This window comes from Hemiscyllium ocellatum, chromosome 1 (genome assembly GCF_020745735.1).
Source record: "Hemiscyllium ocellatum isolate sHemOce1 chromosome 1, sHemOce1.pat.X.cur, whole genome shotgun sequence".
NCBI lineage: Eukaryota > Metazoa > Chordata > Chondrichthyes > Orectolobiformes > Hemiscylliidae > Hemiscyllium > Hemiscyllium ocellatum.
Genome location: NC_083401.1, coordinates 130,214,701 through 130,227,494, shown reverse-complemented (window position 1 = coordinate 130,227,494; position 12,794 = coordinate 130,214,701). Strand labels below are relative to the sequence as shown.

Sequence of the window (12,794 nt, the reverse complement as noted above, 5' to 3'; positions counted from 1 at the left end):
AGCCTATTCAAGACAGAAGTTGATGAATTTTGGGGTAGTAGGGAAATTAAGGGATATGGACATAATGGAGGAAGATGGAGTTAACATAAATGATTAGCCATGATTTGGATGAATGGGGATGAAGGCTTGAACAGCCAAATTCGCTTCCCAATTCTTTAATGTAAGTCTTGAACCTTTGTGATAATAAGTGCAATTAATGGTTAATTATCTATTTTGTTGTTGTTCACTTCTACGATTTATGATTCAAAGATACTGTGTCATCAATAATGGAGTGATTGACTTTTGTATTCTTCACTTCCCAAAATAACATAAGAACTATAATGTAGGCCCATTTACATTAGAATGAGAAACAGGGGGAGAAAAGAACAATTCTTGGTGCATACAAAGCATTTTGATTAGTCTAGAATCCTATTCATCACTCTCCAGTAGCACCTCAAAAAATATTTCAATGGGTTCTTGCTCCCCAGTTTTATTTTTGCCTTCTTCCCATCAAAACAGATTGATGAATGCACTTTATTAAACTGATATAACCTTTACTATTACACCACCCCAGCATCGATGCTGCATTTCTTCTTGTAAATTCCTGCAATTTCATTGAATGTTTCTGAAATTAAGTCAAATTATCCTCACCAAATCTCACTGTATCAGAGAACTTTGTAATAGTACTAAAATATAATATGTGCAGAACAATTTTTCCCATTTTAATGAAAATATATTTCTCTGTTATGTCATAGATATATTGGAATGGGCTTTATTTGAAAGAAAGGGACTTCATGGTGGCTTGCTAGCTCAACAGAATGATGTGATTCTAAGCATTACAGATTAAGAAGGTTCCACTCTCTGACCTATGTTTGGTTAACACAACAATCGCTTTTTTACAGAAAAAAGGAGATCAGCGTTAATCTATGCTTCACAACTCATCTGGAGAGTGCATTTCAAGAGAACAGAATTGGGCTCAGTTATGATGGGCAAAACTGTAACTGCCAACAGGGTTTGGGTTAGTATGTGTGAAAGAATTTAAAGTCACAAGAAGGGGTTGAGATTCCACAACAATCTTCGCCTAATCCAGGCAAGCAGGAAATCCTCAATATATCATAATTATATTAGTTATATTAATATAAAATATCCAAATCCACAATTAACTCAGGATTTAACTTAAAATTTTGATTTCAACTTTCAAAGTCAAGCTGTATTGAACTCATAAAAGGAAATTAGGTAGGTGTCTGGTCAGAAATCAATTTTCAATTGAATTTATTTATTCAAAAGCAAAAAGTGAATCCGCAAAGCTGCTGGCATTTCCTACGAAAGGTTGGTTCTTGTTGGACTTATTCTAACTGCGTGATCTCACTGATTAGATTAGATTACTTACAGTGTGGAAACAGGCCCTTCGGCCCAACAAGCCCACACTGACCCGCCGAAGTCCACCCACCCAGACCCATTCACCTAACGCTACGGGCAATTTAGCTTGGCCAATTCACCTAACCTGCACAATTTTGGACTGTGGGAGGAAACCGGAGCACCCGGAGAAAACCCACGTAGACACGGGGAGAATGTGCAAACTCTGCACAGTCGGTCACCTGAGGCGGGAAGTGAACACGGGTCTCTGGCGCTGTGTCACCGTGCCACCCACTGCTTTCAAAGCCATGTTCAATTTTTTTTGGAAGTAGTTCTATTTATCTTGGACTTTACTTCCCTCGATATCAACTTTCTTGCTTTCATCCTTCACTATAGTATCAGAGTTACCTATGTAATACGTTATAGTATGGTCCACTAATGGCATGTTGGCAGGCATGCCAACAACAGCAGTAGACTACTTAAAGGTTTGTACGCTATCCTGAAAGCTGCCATGTTTCTTCATCCTCTGATAGTCATATTTCCCAGAGCTTTTTATTCCGGTAGAACGCCGTTGGTGGCAGAAAGCAAGGGAATTACTTGAGGAAGGGTCAGATCATGTTTGTTTTTTATTCACATGTGTGACATGGGCATAGCAGACTGGGCCAGCATCCTTATTTGCCTTTGAGCAGGTTGTGATAAGTTGCTTTCTTGAACCACTACAGTCCACATGCTGTAGGTAGATGCACATTGCTGCTAAGGAAGCAAGTGGAGGATTCTGACCCAATGGCAGTGAAAGAATGGCAATGTATTTCCAAGTCAGGTCAGTGAGTGGCTTAGAGGAGAACTTGAGGGTGGTGGTATCCCATGTATCTGCTTCCCTTATTATTCTAAATGGGAGTGGAATGGGTTTGAAGGTGTGTCAAAGGATCTTTAGTGAATTTCTGCAGTATACCTTAGACAGTAAATTATAAAGGTAAAGTTGGCATTGTCCCACTCTCAATATAGAGACATGCAACTGGTAGTTGATGAATTTAAGGGTCACCACACCTCAGATAAGTGGTGAGGTTGAGAAGAAGGGACCTTCATTATTAACCCAGCCAGTTATAGGAATTGAATCCACTCTGTTGGCATTAACTCCACATCATAAACCAGTACCTAGCCAACTGAGCTAACAGAATACAGCAGGTGCTGCTGTGAAAACAGGGGTATAATCTGACTTCCTGCAGTTCTCATGCATTTGAGAGAGCTGTTGTATTTGATGTTTCCTTTGCATTGCTGGAAGACCTGTGATTGGAATCTCTGCCAATAATGTGGAGCTGTATTTTAACAAAACAAAAGTAGGAGCACAAGGGTAATGTGACTGTGCATGTCACTCCTTCGAAATTCCAGCTGTATGATTTTCCTTTATAAAAAGCCTGCATTCCTTGAGTATACAAATTCAGAAGGTACAATTGCATACTGTCCAAAGAAAAAAAAGTCCTACTTTCATCTCATTTTTAACTCTACTGGTCGCAAACATTCTCAGATATGGAGTATTTACGGTGGCTACAATTGTTGTCCTGTTCCAACCGATGAACCTGTACATTTTTATCTATACATTCAATAATGCTGAACCTGGAGTCAGGACTTAAAATGAGTTTCACTTTGGAATAAGTTTATGCCTTAACATTGAGACAGTGTTGAAACTGCTTTAAACTTAAGCTAAACCTGAAGTATAATTACACCCTAAGTCTACCTTGTAATGTTATACTTGCCCCCTACTATTTCAGTAAGGAACATTGAGCTGACAATATCAAGAGACATCTTGTCAGCAAAGTTTTATCGGCAGAGTGTTGCAAATATAGTACAAATCAAATGTGGCATTAGCAGCATTGGAACTTCAAGCTGACCATCAGCTTGAACCTCAGCTTAGTCAATCAAAACTGTCCTTTACAAGAAACTCTTGTATTTAGAAACGTTTTTCACATCCATAGGATGCTGCAGAACCCTCACAACCAATTAATTCATTTGGAACTGTTGTTATATGAGTAAACGCAAGGCAGCAGTCAAATAGCGAACATAAATGGGAAAAACACTGAAAATATCAGAGCAAATGTTACCGAAACTACTTTCTATTACTTTTTTCTTGCAGTTTCAGAACTTCAGTTGTTCTGATTTAATAAAATATGGTTGTGGATTTTGTCAACACTAGTAAGAATTAATAAGAATACACAACCAATAATGTTACATGATTTTTACTCTTCAATTGGTTACAGACCAAGTAGAAATGCAATAATTCCTTAAAATTGTGAGAAGTAAAATACTCCAGTATGTAACAAAGTCAAAAACATAATTTAACAGGACATACTCACTTAGCAAAAAGTAAATTGTTACGTGATTCTTTTCTCCTGAATGCTACTACTGATCAATAATAAAGCTTTTCCAGGTTGTGAGTGGCTTGTTGGAAATCAATGTCTCTACTTTTTAAAGTTGTATCTGACCGAGTCCAGCCTTCAACCTCTGTACCACTTCCATATAAAATAATATTTTCTACAGCTCTAAAACAGTGCATGTTTATGTTCAACATTGGCCCCGCATATTGATCCACAGTTAATAATTCTTGATTCCACTGTAAACAAATAACTGAGCCTGTGTCAAGAGGACTTTTCTCTAACTTCCAAATGCATCCCCAATTAAATATGAGAGTCAACTACCTAGGGTGACACTGAGGATTCAAATATAGCACTATTGTTATTTTAATCAAGTTGCAACACATATCCAATGTAAGTTGGACTTGATAGCAGACCTTCTAGCCCAGAGGCAGGAACACCACCACTGCACCACAAGATCCTACATAGTGCAGTATTATGTACTTGCTTTTCTTTTCCAACACATATAAATCACTGGGTGGAAGAAGTGCAATGAGGGGCTTTTGTTGAAATGTTCAGATTCTAATACTTTATTAAAATGTTCATAGACTTTGACTTTAGGCATGCACTTCAAGTCAACTCAACTGTGACACTTTGTGACTGTTTGTGAATGGCAGCAGGTCAACTGAAGAGGGAAACTGGTTTAAATTCCTTATAGCAGCCTATTACTGAAGCCAAAGGGAGACATTTATTGCTTGTGCCACAGAATTGGAAGGAGCATAAGAACCAGGAGCAGGAGTAGGCCATCTGGCCTTTCGAGACTGCTCCACCATTCAATAAGTTCATGACTGATCTATTTGCGGCCTCAGCTCCACTTACCCATCTTCTCACCATATCCCTTAATTCCTTTAATGTTCAAAAAATTATCTACCTTAGCTTTAAAAACATTCAACAAGGAAGCCTCAACTATTTCAGTGGGCAGGGAATTCTACAAATTCACAACCTTTTGAATGATGAAGAAGCTCTTCTTCAATTTAGTTTTAAATCTGCTCCCACTAATTCTGAGACTATGCTCTCTAGATTTAGTTTCAGCCACCTGTGAAACATCTTAGCTGCTTCTATCTTATCTATTCCCTTCAAAATTTTATATGTTTCTATAAGATCTCCCTTCATTCTTCTAAATTCCAATGAATATAATCCCAGTCTACTCAATCTCTCCTCATAAATCAACCCCCTCAACTCCAGAATCAACCTAGTGAATCTCCTCTGCACCCTCTCTTCTGCCAGTACATCCTTTCTCAAGTAAGGAGACCAAAACTGCATGCAATATTCCAGGTGTGGCCTCACCAGCACCCTATGCAGCTGCAACATAACCGCCCTCCTTTTAAACTCAATCCCTTTAGCAATAAAGGACAAAAATCCATTTGCCTCCTTAATTGGGTGGCACAGTGGCTAGCACTGCGCTACACAAAGCCACGGACCCAGGTTCAATTCCAGCCTCAGGTGACTGCATGGAGTTTGCACATACGACCCCCTGTGTGGGCTTCCTCCAGGTGCTCTGATTCCCTCCCAAAATCCAAAGATGTGCAGGAAGGTGAATTGGCCATACTCAATTGCCAATAGTGTTCAGGGGTGTGTCGGTTATTGCATTAGTCAGGGGTAGGGGAGTGGGTCTGTGTGGATTAGTCTTCGGAGGATCAGTGTGGACTTGTTGGGCTGAAGGGCCTATTTCCAAACTGCAGGGATTCTAATAATAATTACTTGCTGCACTTGCAAACCAATCTTCTGTGATTCGTGCACAAGGACTCCCAGATCCATCTGCACTGCAGCGTGCTGTAATATTTTACTGTTCAAATAATTTTACTGCTATTCCTACCAAAATGAATGATTTCACATTTATCAACATTGTACTCCATCTGCCAGACCTTTGCCCACAGATCAATCAACATGCAGATTAAAATCCCCCATGATAATGGCCGTACCATTTTTACAAACATTAGTTCTTTCTTTGCTATTATTTAGTGTCCTAAAGACTATGCCTATCAGTGATTTTGTCATCTTAGAATTTCTAAATTCCACCCAAATGGATTCAACCTTATTCTCCTTAGAGCCTATATCATCTTTTACTACTACCCTATGTCATTCTTAAATATCAGAGCTACACCAACTCCCTTACCTTCCTGTCAGTCCTTCCAAATAGTCTGACACCCCGAATGCTTAACTCACTGTTGTGACCATCCTGTAACCATGTCTCCGTGACAGCTACTAAGTCGTACTCATTTGCGATGATTTGTGCCACTAACTCATCTACCTCGTTACGAATGCTATGAGCATTCAGGTAAAGTGACTTTATGCTAGTATCAAGGAAGGTATCACAGGATGGCTGGCAGGTAGAACAACACCAAGGCCAATCTTGATCTAATGTTGAAGAATGAGAGAGAGATAGAGGTGATTCGGTTGCACAGAGTACTGAGAGGAATCACTTGTGCAAAGTCTATTTGGCACGGCAAGTGGCATGAAACACCATCCATGATGATAGTAAAATGGCTGGCCAGATGTGCTTCTTTCATTGTTAGTAGATGTTTAACTGTTCCAGACTACATTTTCCATGCCTGTGTTATAACTAATATCTCAGACTCACTTCCATGGCATTTCTCACATTCTGGTGAGTGGAGTTCATATGAAATGCTCCTGGATCATGGAATCCTTAACATTCACGAACCTTTCTTGCTCTGAACTGTGCTAGGCCACTTTGTATGCAACAGATTTAGCTCTCTGTTCATCATTGTCCTCACCCTTCAAATCGTCCTTCTCCTGCTCTAGATAAACTGTCTCATTCATTGGGACTATCAACCTCAAGAAACACACCTCTCTGGAAAGCCATATTGAGGAGAGCATAGCAAATCACCCGATGGCAGAGACCCTTGCAGCACATTTAGATGCCAGTACATGCTGCATTGAGGCAATGATAATTGGTAGCCTTCTCTCAGTTCTTCTGCCCCTGGTATATTCTGGAGGGCTGACACTTCTGTTTGATGCCTGAGCACAAATATCCCACTCTTATCAGCAGTTTCCCCCCCCCCCTCTCCATTGTTCTGCTGATCCTGTTGTGGAACTGAGTGATTGCTTGGGCCAACCATGATTGGCTCCCCATTGTACTCATTTCCTTTTAGCTGGTCACTAACAGACAGCATGGAAAACCTGTGTACCTCCCAATTAAAATTCAAACCTCCCTCTCTAATTAAATTTTAATGCACTGTTTATATATTTTAATTGGTTACAGACAGATAGAATCCTTAGTCCTGTCCTATTCTCATCCCGGTAAACAGTGCCATCACTAGGATTAGCATCTTGCAGCTGACATGAAAGTTGCCTTCACTGTCTCCATTCCTAACCTGTAGGAAGTTTGCAGATTCAGCATGATATCTCTGCTGCCGTCTCCATGCATGCTGCCAGACCCACCAAGTGCACTTAATGGTTTTAGATTTTTCAGCATTTGGAGTATTTGGTTCTGTGCATGTTTTGGAAACTAGCACCTTGCTAATGAATGACCTGTGCTCACCACTTTCTGATGCACACACCTTCAACTCTATGAAGGATTTGCCAAAGAAACACAGTCAAAGCACCAGCCATCCAACTTACAGGTAGGCACATGACTTTTTGTCATTCTCATGGTGCTTGGGGTGTACTCTTGGGAAAGTCTAATGGATTTCTGAATGCTTCCAGGTAGGAGAAGACAGCATTGCAAACATATCCCAGTGAGCAGGAGATGGCTGCACCTGAAAGGTGACAGAAGCCTGCACACAAGGAGAGGAGACATGATTATTTCTAAACAGAGAGAATGACAAATGGGCACCTAGTTTTCCCAGAACAGCAGGATTTTCAACAGTGAATGGAGCCAGCAATTGAAGACATATATGGCTCTGTGGTCTCATGGAAAAAATACAGGAAACATTGGGGCTCCATTCCTTTACTATACAGTAAGTGTGCAATCATGAGCACTGTACCATATTGGTTAATGCCCACAATCCTGGGTGGCCCTAGCGAATTCTTGAGATTGATAATCCCAACAGCAAATATATGCAGATGAGTGCTGTCTGTCCTTGTTGTCCTCTTACAACAATGGACCTGAGACATGGAAGAACACCTCCACTCTTGCCTCATGTCTCCACTTTGCCACATGAACACATTATGACAACAGACATACCTTAGGAGACATGTTGCTTTTCTGGAATGTCATGGAACAAACCAACAGTCTGCTGCCTGGATTGTTCAGGGTAGAGTGCTCTTCTATAGTCACCACAGCATGGTAGTCTGCTGGATTCTCCACAAACGTGCTATTATGAGGTTTCAGCCATTTGCACCAGATGGAATGAGGTCAGCTTGGGAGAAAGTGGGCGAAGAACTACAAATAACGAGGAGGTTTCTGGAGCTCATTCACTCCAGGTATTTGCCCAGGAGTGCTGACCAAGACGATAGTTCCCTTAGTACATATGATTTCATCACCATTATCCCACAATTCCTTATCCTCATATCCACTTGGCAAGTTCATTCTCTGATAAAATCCTGCATTAAAAGCAACTAACATAAAAGTCCTGCCTGTGAGTCTGGAACATAGGATCATGATCTCAGCACATAAGACCAATCATTTACGACTGAGAAGAGGAGAAATTACTTTGCTCAAGATGTTTTGAAGTTTTGGAATTCTCTACTTCAGGCATTGTGGATTCTCCATTAATAAATATTCTTAATGTTGACACAGACAAATGTTTGGTTGTTAAGAGAATTAAGGAACATAAGGAGTTGGACGGTATTTGGGGGTTCGAGCTGTCGATCAATTGTATTATAAACTCAATGACGTTTTGTCTAAAATAAAACAAATAACTGTGGTTGCTGGAGATTTAAAACAATATCAGAAATTGCTGGAGAAACTCAACAGGTCTGGCAGCATGTATTGGAAGAAAGCAGAGTTCAGAAAGCAGAACTCAGTTTGATCTAATCCTGATTCTATTTCTTATATTCTTAACTCCCATCATAATCTGACGGTGAGGCAGCTGGTGAGCCCAGAGTGAGACTCTAGCAGCAACATCAAGGGGGAAAGCACATGGACCCAATATTGGCTGCTACATCAGTGGAGGTGATGTCAGCAATATGGACGGAGGATGTTTCAGGCAGCTGCTGTGATGGTGATGGAGGTTCCTCATGGCTATTGCTGCTGTGCCCAGTGACAGTCTGCTTGGCTTCTTTGGTAGCACAGCCCAGGATTCCATCAGACAACTCAGCGGCGTGGATAGCCGGCTTCAGCGATGGGATTGGTCCTTGGGGCAGCTTCAGTGGAGACTTGCGTGCCAAGATTCCAGCAGCCAGGCATGGATGGCCTGCATCAGGGTTGGCTTCTGGCCTGGTATTCCAGCTGTCCAGCACAGTAGTCTTCCAGCAGTACTGTCTTTTCCCAAGTCCCGGAATCATGAATTGAACTAAGATGGATTTTGTCTTGATTTTTATTTCTTATCATTTATGTTTTTGGTATTAAACTCGGCTTCATGGCAAATATAATACTTTTCACTGCATTTACACATAAAAAATATAATTGCCAGTAAATGACTATTCTATTCCAAATGACTGTTGAAACCGCTTGATTTGTTAAGATCAGTTCTCCATCTTTAGAGGTCGGTAAATCACGTCAAAATTCAATGTGAAAATCCATCATATCGTATACACGAGATTACTAATTAACTCTGTCACTTTGCACTAAACAAAATCTAAAGTAACCTCTCAGCCTGGTTGATTCCATGAAGTACTATTCTGGGAAACTATCTTGACTGCTTTCCAGGAACCTGTTCGCCGAACAATATTTGCCACTTTGATTTATCAAGTCTACATAAATTACTGCTCTTCTTCTTACCTAATGAATATTCTAACAGCAGAGCTACTGTTGGTTTGGGGGAGGGGATGTGTTAGTGTTGGAGTGCAGCAAATTAGTTAACACTTATTCTTTTTATTTCATAGATATAATTTATTCATAAAAATCTTTACTTACAGACATTGTCACGAAAGCAGGTCGGTTCTGTACAATCTTAGGATCTGGAGAACAAGCAAAAACACAAGGCATTTCTTAGTCATGTGGATATGGTTTACATATAACTGGAAGAGTCCAATAACTGAATGGACCCATTATACTTCAGCAGAAAGACAGTTGGCATGGTCTTTCCCCATAATGCCTTGGCAGCAGCTACCCCAAGCTTTAGTACCAGCTTGAATGTGCCAGTCTGCAACACCCGATTCAGCCACTCCTTGCTCTGGAAGATTCTTAAAGTTTCAGGCGGGCCAGAGAACATCTTTCACCGGGTTGATGGTCCTGCCGGTGCAGTTGGTGCTTGTCTTGGTATGCGTCCGTGGAACAGCCCTTAAAGCACAGAATCTCACTTCCCGGAATTGTTCTGGATGAACCTCGACAAAAACATGGCATCTTTCTCCAGGCTTCCCTTGCAAAGGCACATTCCAGAAGGAGATGTGTGACAGTCTCAACCCCACCTGTTGCTGCTTCGAAGACAGTGTGCAGTGGCACAGAGACTCTGAATGTACGTAAAGGATCTCATAAGTATTTCTCTTCTCACCACCAGCCAAGGCAATGATTTGGTGTTTGCTAGAAAGTTCTGGTGATGAGGCATTAAATTAATTTGACAATCTGCTCAGGGAACAACCTGACAGGATCTACCCTCTCCTTTCCACAGGATCTTGAGGATGCTACGTGCTAACCACTTCCTGATGGACTTGTGGTCAAAGGTATTTTTCTTCACAAATTTCTTCATGAGGGACAGGTGATGTGGAACAGTCCAACTGCTTGGACCATTCTGCAGCAATGAGGTCAGGACCATTCTTCACAAAACCTGAGACTGGTAAAAATTCAATATGTAGTGATACTCGGTGTTTGCATACTAAGGGTTAACTCACAGCTTGATGCAGCAACACAAAAAGGTGGCTATCAGGATGAGAGCAGCATTGAATATGTTCTTTCCACCACTAACCACCCCACCCACCCCCTTTTCCATAGCTTTGTACACGTTGTCCCTGTGGACATGGTCCATCTTAGGTCTCCAGGTAAAGTGGAAGATGGTTCAGGTGACTGAAACAGCACAAGTTCATCTGTGTGATATACTACACTGAGGTAGTATCTCACACCTGATGATCAGGTTTTTACCCACAATGGTGCACCCAAAAGGCAATCTCTCCCTCATCTTGTGATACACCCCTCCCAAGATTTGCACATGTCCCAGCCCCTCTGAACCACATTCCCAGCACCTTCGGGTAATCTGTCTTGACCGTGAAGGGGATAAACACCCAGATTCCAATGATGCACTTGTATGATCTGCTTGTAAAGCACATAAGCCAACATTTTTCACCGTACCTTGGTGCATGTGACAGAAATAAATCAAATTAAATCAAATCAAATCGAATCAAAGAACGTGACTTTGCTTTTGCCTCGATTTACCTTGGCTCCCGGGGTCAGTTTGAACTGGTTGTAGGTGCTCATGTGTCTGTACCCTAACAGCGGATTGGAGGAGAAAACAGCAACGTCGTCCATGAGCAGGGAAGCCTTGACCTGCAGGTGTCCACTTCTGGAATAGTCACCTCTCTCAGGCTCACATCTTCAGACAGATCCAGCAAAGGCTTTTACAACACACAAACAACGCAGGAGAGAATAAGCAGTCCTGCCTGACTCTGGATCTGATCAAGAAGCTTTCTGATTCCCAGCCCTTGATGAAGACTGCAATACTGATGTTGGTGTAGAACAACTGGATGCAATTGCAGATTCCCTTACCAAAGTCTATTTTGGAGAGCACAGCCCACATGTAAGTCTGTCAATTCTATCAAAGACGTTCTCCTGGTCCAGGCTAATGAGGCAGGCATTGACCCCCCTCCCATCCTGTATATAGGCAATCGTATCCCTGAGGTGTGCAAGGCTCTCAGAGGACTTCCTGCGCTATACAGCACACATCTAGTCAGGGTGAATCATTGATTCCTAGAACAGACTTACCCCATTGGCGATGACCTGAGACAAGATTTTGTAATCTGCATTCAGCGGTGAAATTGATCACCAATTTATGATTTCCACCCTGTCTCCTTTCTGCTTGCGATTGAGGGTGAGGATACCTTTCCTCATGGATTTGCACATAGTACCTGTTGAAAACATACCGTCACACACCTCCAACGGTTCCTAGTCAATCAATTCCCTCAGAGCCAAATACAACTTGGCTGGTAAGATGTCGCTTTGGGTGTTTTATTCTTTTCTAAGGATCTGAGGGCCTTGGTCAGCTCATCCAGTGATAACGGCTCGTCCAGCCTCTCCTGCATGGTGCTGTCTAAGACATCCGCTGTCTGTGAGCTTTGTGTCATAGAGACTAGCATAAAAGGATTTGCTAATCCTCAGGATGTTGGACTGAGATGACATTACTGAATTACCTTCTTCCTTCAGGCTGTTGATCATAGAGATCCCCAGGCGCACTTTCTGGAAGATGAAACATGAGCACGTCCTGCTCCACAGTAGGGACTCTGGACTGGAAGAGAAGTCTCCAAGGCAAGGAGTAAGGCTTGCTGGCTGTTCACATCCTGTTGATCCTCCATGACATCGACCCCCATCATCTGCAGCAGGAGTAGGTTTGCATGCCTTTCTAGAGTTTGGACAGTCTTCCTGATCTGTCTCTCACCTTCTGAACATCTTTGAGAATGAAGAACCTCTTGATTGTTTCCCACCAGAGGCTGGAAACTCAAAGAGGGGCTTCACAGTTCTCCAACCCTGTGTAATCCCTCTTGAGTTCCTCAGTAGTTCCAGGGGTCAACATTTTCACATTCAGCTTCCATGTTTCCTTGGCGGCCCGCTGGTGGTCCTGTAGGTGACAGTCCGCCAGCAGGAGGCAGTGGTCAGAGAAGAACACCAGCTTGACATCTGCTTCACCCATCACCACCTCCTTAACCTCGGAGGTGGTGACGTTGCCTCCTTGCTGCACAATCCCCAGGCTGGAGGAACGGTAATCATTTCCCCCCACCCCGTCCAAATCGAAGGCTCGTGGGCCCACAAGCTCGACCATTTCCTATAGCTGCTGAGGTGCA

At 42.1% G+C, this 12,794-nt stretch overlaps 1 protein-coding gene across 1 annotated transcript in view; it reads right to left on the bottom strand.

Annotated features, from left to right (window-relative positions):
* Positions 1-9,756, bottom strand: part of LOC132817251 (flavin reductase (NADPH)-like) — a 40,027-nt gene extending 30,271 nt beyond the window's left edge. The window contains exon 1 of the mRNA XM_060827653.1: positions 9,724-9,756. The gene's annotated coding sequence lies outside the window, so the exon portion shown is untranslated. The remainder of the gene's footprint in view (positions 1-9,723) is intronic.
* Between the last annotated feature and the right edge of the window lie 3,038 nt (positions 9,757-12,794).